Below are 8,602 nucleotides of genomic sequence, written 5' to 3'. Positions count from 1 at the left end.
CTAATCTGGACCATACCCTCTGCTGGAAGCCTGTGTAAAGGACGTGGCAGGAGGAAGTTACCCTCTTTGCCTGCTTGCTCTTGCCTTCTGTAGCAAGTACCTTCTTCTACTGGTGTTAGAGTCTACTTCTTCAGAATTTCAGTGTATACTGACGACCAGCTGAGACATCCAGCCTCGTGGACTGAACAGCTACTAGATTCTCGGACCTTCTATACATAAGCAACCATTGCTGGCTTAGCTGGACTACAGTCCATAAGTCATTCTAATATTCTTATACACATATATGTGTAAGTGTGTATATATTCATTCTGTAAGTTTTGTTACTGTAGAGCACCTTGACGAATACAAGCCTAAATGTGGGTGGCATATTCCTAAGGGCTCAAGTCTTGAACAGAGTGAAAAGGAGAAAGCTGAACTCCAGTGCCCCTCCCCCACCCTCCACCGTGGATGCAGTGTGAGCAGCTGCCCCATTCTCCTGCTGCCACCCTGTTTTTCCTTCCATGATGGAGCACACCCTGGACCTGGGAGCCCAAATAAGCCTTTCCTTCCTTACGTTGTCTTTGGGAACAACAGGAAAGTAATGGATACGGGAGGTCACAGGGACAGTGACCTTTCTACCACAGCTGCTGGCTCCTGGGTCCCTTCTTCAGCCCCCTCACCTTTCTGTACCTCAACTTTGTAAGTCACCCTATTTGTGGAGTTCAGTCACAGCAACAGGTAGCAGATCAAGATATTGCCCAATGTCCTGTCTGCTACACCAGGAGATACACACCTGCCTCTCAGCACGGCCACTGTTAACATTCACTCAGGTTCCCACTTCCCTCCCAGGTGTCTACAGCAGCCCCGTGTTCCTCAGAGGACTATGTTAGCCTTCTCCAAGAGGCCTAGCTGTTCCTTGCCTTGTGTCCAGACAAGCCCAGCCCTGGGCCCTGCAAGTGAGGTTGGGAACACGGCTGCTGATAAGTAAGTATCTGGTGGAGAGATTTATGACATGGCATGTGCCTGTCATTGGACAATGTCTGAGATTGAATCTCCATTTTGAATATCATTTTTCCTGTCTGAGCCTCGTAAAAAGCCTTGCACTGTTATATTTGGCTATAATAATACCTCTAAATCTTTGCTTATTATATTTCCATATGGCTGATGCACTGTGTGAGTGAGTGGATGGAAGAGAATTGACAGTTAAGGAATGGCTAGGGCAGCATGAGACTACGTCCATCATCTCAGGTGCTCTTCCAGAACAGCCGGTGACAGCTGAGGAGGTTGAGGGTTTGTTTGTTTGTTTGGGTTTTGGTTTTGGGGTTTTGGGTTTGTTTGTTTGTTTGCTTGCTTGCTTGCTTTTGAGACAGGGTCTCACTGTGTAACTTTTGCTGGCCTGGAAGTAACAATGTAGACCAGGCCTTGACTTGTAGATTTCAGGCGGTTTTTGTCTTTGCAGCTGCTTCCCTAATGCTGGGTTTAAAGACTACTGTGACTGGCCTGTTTAATTATTAACTTTGGTTTTCTTTTATTATTTTCTTTCTTCCTTCTTTTTTTTTAAAGATAGGGTTTCCCTGTGTAGCCCTGGGAACTAGCCCTTTAGATCAGATTGGCCTCAAACTCAGAGATCCGCCTGCCTCTGTCTACTTAGTGCAGTGTTGTCTGAGGTTTCTGTCCCACCAAGTCCCCCAGCTGTTTAGTCCCAAGAAATCACACAGAGGTCTACATTAGTTATAAACTGATTGGTCCCTTAGCTTAAGCTTCTTATTAACTCTTATAGCTTATATTAGCCTATTATTCTTGTCTATGTTAGCCACGTGGCTCCGTACCTTTTTCAGTGAGGCAGCCGCATCTTGCTTCCTCTGTGGCTGGGTCATGACTGCAAAAAGAGCTCCCTTCTTCCCAGAATTCTCATTGCCCCACCTCTACTTCCTGCCTGCTCACCACACCTATACTTCCTGCCTGGCTACTGGCCAATCAGCATTTATTTAAAATATGATTGACAGGGTACAGACGATTGTCCCACAGCAGTGCTGGGATTAAAGGCCAGACACTGTGTCTGGCCTAATTTGTAATAAACATTTTATTTGTGTGGGTGTCTTGCCTCCATATATGTTTGTGCAGTATGAGGGCATCAGATCCTGTAGAACTGGAGTTACAGGCAGCTGAGAGACAGAATATGGGTGCTAGGAATCATATCCAGGTCTTCTAGGAGATCAGCCAGTGCTCTTACTTAACCACTCAGCCATCTATCCCACTCAGAACACAGTCTTTTAAGTTGCCTTGGTTAGACCTATTAGCAAGAGGGCAAATGATCACTGAATGTGAGGCCTGGCTAAGGCTAAGGTCCTCAGAGCTTTCTTTATCGCTGCCCTGCCTCTAACTCCCTTGAAACCCAGCTCCCTGGGAACAGAAGGGCAGCTGTGTGAATAGCTGGGGACTGTGGTTTCTAAAGCCCTTGAACCGTGACCTACCCTGGCTGAGGCCACGCTGGTCAGCCTGGCTGTGAGCAGACATCTACTTCACCTGGGACGCAGAGTTAAATATTACTCCACTCGAGCCTTGATTTCAATTCCTTATTTCCAGCTCTCATGACTGCCAGTGGCTTTGGTCAGAGACCCTGGCCGTTTTCATTCTCTTTAAAACGGCTTCTGGGCAACGTGACAGCATGTTTGGAAACACTGTGGCATGTCTGTGGTGATTAAACTTCACGGAAACATCTGGATTCCAGGCTCCCACAAGCCTGGGTGGCTTCCGTGCAGCCCCCCACTTAGGCCCTGGTTGAAGGAATCTCAAGTGAGTACTTGTGGCTTCTACTCCCTAGCCTCAGAGGGCAGAAAAATCGCTGGTCAGGCATTTCCCCTGGAGCTCCAGGGGATCAAAGAGAGAAAAGCAAACATGGAGGCAGAATGTGCTATTTATCCTTGGAACAAAGTTGCACTGGCAGCTCTCTCCCGTCCAATAATACTTGCTTTCCTGAAAGGATTACACTCGCCCTGCCCTGGCTTCCTCTCGCTGAGTTTAGCTGCCACTCAGCTCATGACCTATGACTCCTGTCTCCGGCTCTCTCCCAACGATGGTTTTTGTATTCTCATTGGGTGGGCAAGAATAGATGAGATTAGAATCATCCACAAGAGAAAGTGAGTTAGTGCAGCCTCTGAGAACACCCTGCATCAGCAGCTCAAGCCAACTGCTCACAAAAACTAGCCAGGGAGCCAGCCCTGTTCCTGGGTCACAGAGGACCCTGGGCACTCCAGATCCTTGCCCTCCCTCCGAAAGGATGAGGAGGAGCAACCTGAGGTCTCGGGGGCCTGCCTGGTGGAGGTGTCTTTCTTTGGGAGATTCTAGTCACTTGTTTATGGACATTTCAACTTTTAATTAAGCCGTTGCACACATTCATAGTTAAATGACAGATGTATTCATTGACTGGCTTATTTCTTTTGGGGACAGAGTCTCATTATGTAAGCACTATGGGATTGCAGGTGTGTGCCACTATAGCCAGTGTATGTGCTTCTGAGGATTAAACCTAGGGCTTTGTGGCTGCTGGAGAAGGACTCCACCAACTGAACTACATTAGCAGGGTTTGTTTGTTTGTTTGTCTTTCCTCAGTGCCAGGATGGAGCACAGAGCCTCTCAAACCTGATTGGCAAGTGCTACACCACAATCCTTTTCTTAGTTTGAACAAGATCTCACTGAGATAGTCAGTTAGATCAAAGTTAGCCTTGTTCGTTTGAGACAAGATCTCACTGAGAAGCCCAAACTGGCCATCAGTTCATGGTCATCCTGCCTCAGCCACGCAGAGTAGCTGGGATCACTGGCCGGTGCCACCAATCTGACCCCAGCCCTTAGCTGTTTCAAAAAGTCTCTCCTCTCAGAGCAGAACCACATTGCTGAGCTGGGCTGTGGGTGAGCACTTTGCGTTTCTGAGGGTTCAGCAGCACAGGGAGTTGGGGGTGGGGGACAGGTAGCAGCCCACTCTGCAGGACCTTGTGTGGGTGTTGGGGAGGCACGGCCAGATGTGTCTGCAGGGAAGAAGTGTTGATGGGGTCTCGGAGTTAGGGAGGGGAATGCTTCAAGGAAGCGTGGCTGACAGTAGCTCTTACTGCAGACAGATGGGAACCCAGTGTGGGGCCTGGGGTAGGCGGGGCAGCTCATGAGGGGAGTTTGCAAAGAATGATGGGTACAAAAGTCAGACTACCATGGCTTGAAGGCTAAGTTTGGGGAGAAGACTCCCACTGACCGGTCTCAGAAGTTTGGGTGTAAAAAGAACAAGTGAAATAAAAATACGGTAAAATGTAGAGAAATGGGCCCAGAACACAGCAATCTATCCAATAGTGATTGCTAATATTTAATTTATGTTCATTTTATGTATCTTATGTTATTATGAATTGATATGAATAACTATATGTATGTATGGGATAAGAACATATGTTATCATTTATGAATGCAATTTGGGATAAGTAAATCAAGCTAGTTAGCGCATGCATTGTATCAAACACTTTTTTTTTCTTTTGGATTTCTTTTGGAGACAGTGCTTCACTACATACCACAGGTTGGTCTCAGACTCTGCAATCTTCCTGCTTCTGCCTTCTAGAGTGCTGGGATAAACTATCATGCCTGGCTTCAAATACTCTGAGGCTGGAGAGATACTAACTCAGCAGTTAAGAGCACTTGCTGCTCTTCTAGAAGTCCAGAGTTTCCCTGTGTCCATATCAGGCAGCTGACAACTGCTTGCACCTCTAGCTCCAAGGGCTACAGAGCCCTCTTCCAGCCTCTATGGACACCTGGACATATGCAGTGTGCGCATGTGTGTGCGCGCACACACATACACATTCATTTAAAAAACTATTAAATCCAAATTCTTATCCCTTGTGGGAGAAAACATTTGAAATTTACTCTCAGCAATTTTGAGATATGCAATACCATTATTAACTAAATTCACCATGTTGTAATACAGTAAGTCCTATATTTCTTCCATCTACCTGATATTTTATACCCTTGCATCCTCCCCTCCTCCCCTCTTCCCTCAACCCTGAGACCCATAACCGTCAATTTCATTCTACTATTTGCCTCTAACCTTGCCTGCTTTTGGTTCCACACATACGTGGAAATGTGCAGAATTTGTCTTTCTATGCCTGGCTTGTTTTATTTAGCACAAAATCTTCTAATTCCATCCACATCACTAATGGTATGACTTCTTTCTTTTAAAGTGATGAATAGTGTCCCCTTGGGCATAAATCCCATTTTCTTTAACTGTTTCTTCATCTGCTACAGACAGAAGTGGATTCCATAGCATGCCTCTTCTGCCCTGTGCAGCAGCAAAAACAGAGTGCAGATACTTTTTGGCAAACTAGTTTCAAATCTGGGTAAGCACCCAGAAGGAAGACTGGTGGGTCAGGTCAGGATTCTGTTTCTTGTTCTTGGAGGATGTTCTGTGTGGTGGTCGTGATGCTACAGCACATTTTCAGCGACAAGGGAGGTTGGGGCACGTTCAAAGCAAAGGGGAAGGAGACAGGCGAATGATTAAAGACAAGGAAAGAGGAAGTGAAGTGGAGAGGAAAGGATTGGCAAGCAGAGGCTTGAAAGTGAGAAAAGAGCCCCTTCCCCCCCCCCACACACACCCAAATTCCCACGTGCCTAAGGGTTGGAGTCGCTCAGTTGGGAAGAAACTCTGTTGCTTCTCATGTCTCATTTCATTCAAACAACAGGCCTCCGTGAGGTCTAGCAAAGCACTTTAAATGGAGCAAACGGTTCTCGGTAGAATACAGTGGAAATGTAGCCAACCCCATTGGCTAGCTTAAAGGACTCCTAGTGGAGAAACTTACCTGAAGCCAATGAACCTGTCTTTTGTTGTTGTATATTAGGTTCAAAATACTAGCTGCCTTGCTCATATCTGCAGCTGATATCAAATGCAGGAGGCTGACCGGGTACTGGTTGCATATAGCAATTTAGGAATGGGGAGGACTCTGGTTCAGGCCAAAAGAGTCAAAAATGCATTCTATCCAGTTAGGCTGACCTGATCTTATTTCTCTGTGCACAAAGGAACCATGTTCTAGAATGTGCTACCACACAATCTGTGAAGTTAGAAAATGGGTTAAATACGTATCCTGGGAGGCATGCAGAAATTTGGGATCCCACAGCCATTTGTTTTGGCTTAGTGGACACTCATTTTAAAATTTAATTTTTAAAAAAATGTATGTGTGTCTTGGGGTGCCCATAAAGGCCAGAACCTCCTCCGGATCAGTTGGATCCTCTGGAGGTAGAATTACAGGTGGTTGTGAACTCCCAGAGGGGGAAACTGGGGACCCAATGGGTTCCTCTGCAAGAACAGCAAGAACTCTTAACTGTTGAGCTGTCTCTCCAAGTCCCTCAAACCTCTTTATGAAAACTAAGAGCCTGAGACAATTTTTCCTTTGTCTCATTTGTCTACCTATCTTTCCTATAAAAACACTCTATTGAGCCCACACCATCAACAGAGTTACAGAAAATCAGCCTGTAATTATCTGAGGATGTGGCTGCCATCATATAGTGGAACTCCAAACACAGCTCCCTATTCAGGTTGCGTATATTGATTTTGAGGCACTTGGAATCTAACTGATGCATTATTACAACCTTAACTTCCTTTTTGTTTTAACCATGTAGAACTTTCTTCATAGGAGAGGTGCTTTGTGTTATGATTTAAGTAAAATGCGGCAGGTCCCCAAGTAGCTTCAGTAGACCACGAGGGGCAGCAAGTCCCAGGCAGGAAGCTGCATGGTGGATAAGAGACCTCGATGGGGCAGCCAGTCCCATAAGAAGTGACAGACAGATGGGCATGCTATGAGACCACACCACAGGTCTCCGAAGGTGGCTGGTCCTGGGCAGGGAGCCATGCTTCGGAGAGAGAGACAGACTATAGGCACACCATGCAGAGTAAGGTTGGATATTTATTTAGTGAGTTATGGAGGGGAAGGTGAAAGGGGAGAAGAGCAGAGAGAGAGGCAGAAAGAGGGGGGAGGAGAGGAGCCACAGCAGCAGCTACCTCTCTCTGGTCCTGGGCAGGGAGCCATGCGTCAGGAGAGAGACAGATTATAGACACACCATTCAGAGTAAGGTTGGGTACTTATTTAGTGGGTTATGGATGGGAAAGGGGAGAAAGGGAGAAGAGCAGAGAGAGAGGGGAGGGAAGAGAGGAGCCACAGCAGCAGCTACCTCTCTGGTAGAGAGACAGAAAAGGAGGGACTCAGACTGGAAGCTGAAGATCAGCATGCCTCTGCTGAAGGGGTGGGAGTGGGTGCAGCTTGTCTCTTAAAGGGACAGGACATATCATTACACTTTGGAGGCTGGGCAACCACCTCCTTAATGGTGAGCTTGCCTGACAGGTGAGAGGCCAGTCTTAGTTAACATTTCTGTCACTGTGACAAAACAATGCAAGGAAGGAAGGGTTCATTCTGCCCCCACAATTCCAGGGACAGCCCATTCCTGCTGAAGCAGGGGCTTGAGTGACATTGTATCCACAGTGAAAAAGCAGAGTGAGGAATGCTCCTTCTGCCTGCTCCCCTTTCTACAGATCCAGGATCCCCCACCCAGGGAATGGTCCTGCCCACAATTAAAATCTTATAGAGTCTTATAGAGTCAGTGTAGCAGTGAGGAAACAGCCAAGGGCCTGCCCCAAGGCTGACCTAACCTAGAGGACTGCACAAAGTCATTTCTAGATTCTGGCAAGGTGGCAGGTAGCACACAGTCCCAGGCTCAATGCTACTAACTCATAAAACAGAAAAGTGGTTTTTAAAAAAGAAAATCCAGCGGCTGAGGGAAAATGTTTTGAGTGGTCTGCCCTATAGACATTTCACATGTAATAGTGTGTGTGTCTGGAGCTAAGAGGACAATCTCATGTGTTGCTTCTTTTATTTACTTTTTTTTTTAAGATTCCCCACCCCTTCCCTTAGGCAAGGCCAGTTGATCCTGGGAATCTGGGGATTCTCTTGTCTCTACCTCCCATGGGAGTGCTGGCATTACAGACTTAGATAGCTACAGCATCCAGTTTTACAGGACTTCTGGGGATCTGAACTTAAGTCCTCATGCTTGAATATCAAACACTCTATGAACTGACCATCCTCCTAGGATCTAGACCAGTGGTTCTCAGCTTTCCTAATGCTGCAACTCTTTGAAACAGTTCCTCATGTTGTGGTGACTCCCAACTATAAAATTATTTTGTTGTTACTTCATAACTGTAATTTTGATACTGTTATGAATTGTAATGTAACTATTGGATATGCAACCTGCAATGGGGTCGAGACCCACAGATTGAGAACCAATGCTCTAGAAAGACTTTTAGACAACTGAATGGCATCACCCACCATTCTTCTCATCTCTGTATGGGTAAAAGTTTCACTTCTGGTCAGGGAGGAAGACAAAGCCTGGAGGTTTCCTATCTGGAAGGAGGAAGCTCAGTGAATCCATAGGAGGTACCCATCAGACCTTGGAGAATGCTGCAGGGTGGATGCAACCGCTCAGAGGGTCAAGGTGCCTGCCATCGAGCCTGGCACCCTGAGTTCTATTCACAGAGCCTACAGAGTAAAAGGGGAGAATTGACTTGACCGCCACAAGTGGACCTCTGACCTCTACCAGTGCCATGTGTGTA

Source organism: Microtus ochrogaster, assembly GCF_000317375.1.
Source record: "Microtus ochrogaster isolate Prairie Vole_2 chromosome 14 unlocalized genomic scaffold, MicOch1.0 chr14_random_3, whole genome shotgun sequence".
In the NCBI taxonomy this organism is placed as follows: Eukaryota; Metazoa; Chordata; class Mammalia; order Rodentia; family Cricetidae; genus Microtus; species Microtus ochrogaster.
The sequence above is the reverse complement of the archived record's forward strand: the minus strand, read 5'-3'. Positions refer to the sequence as shown.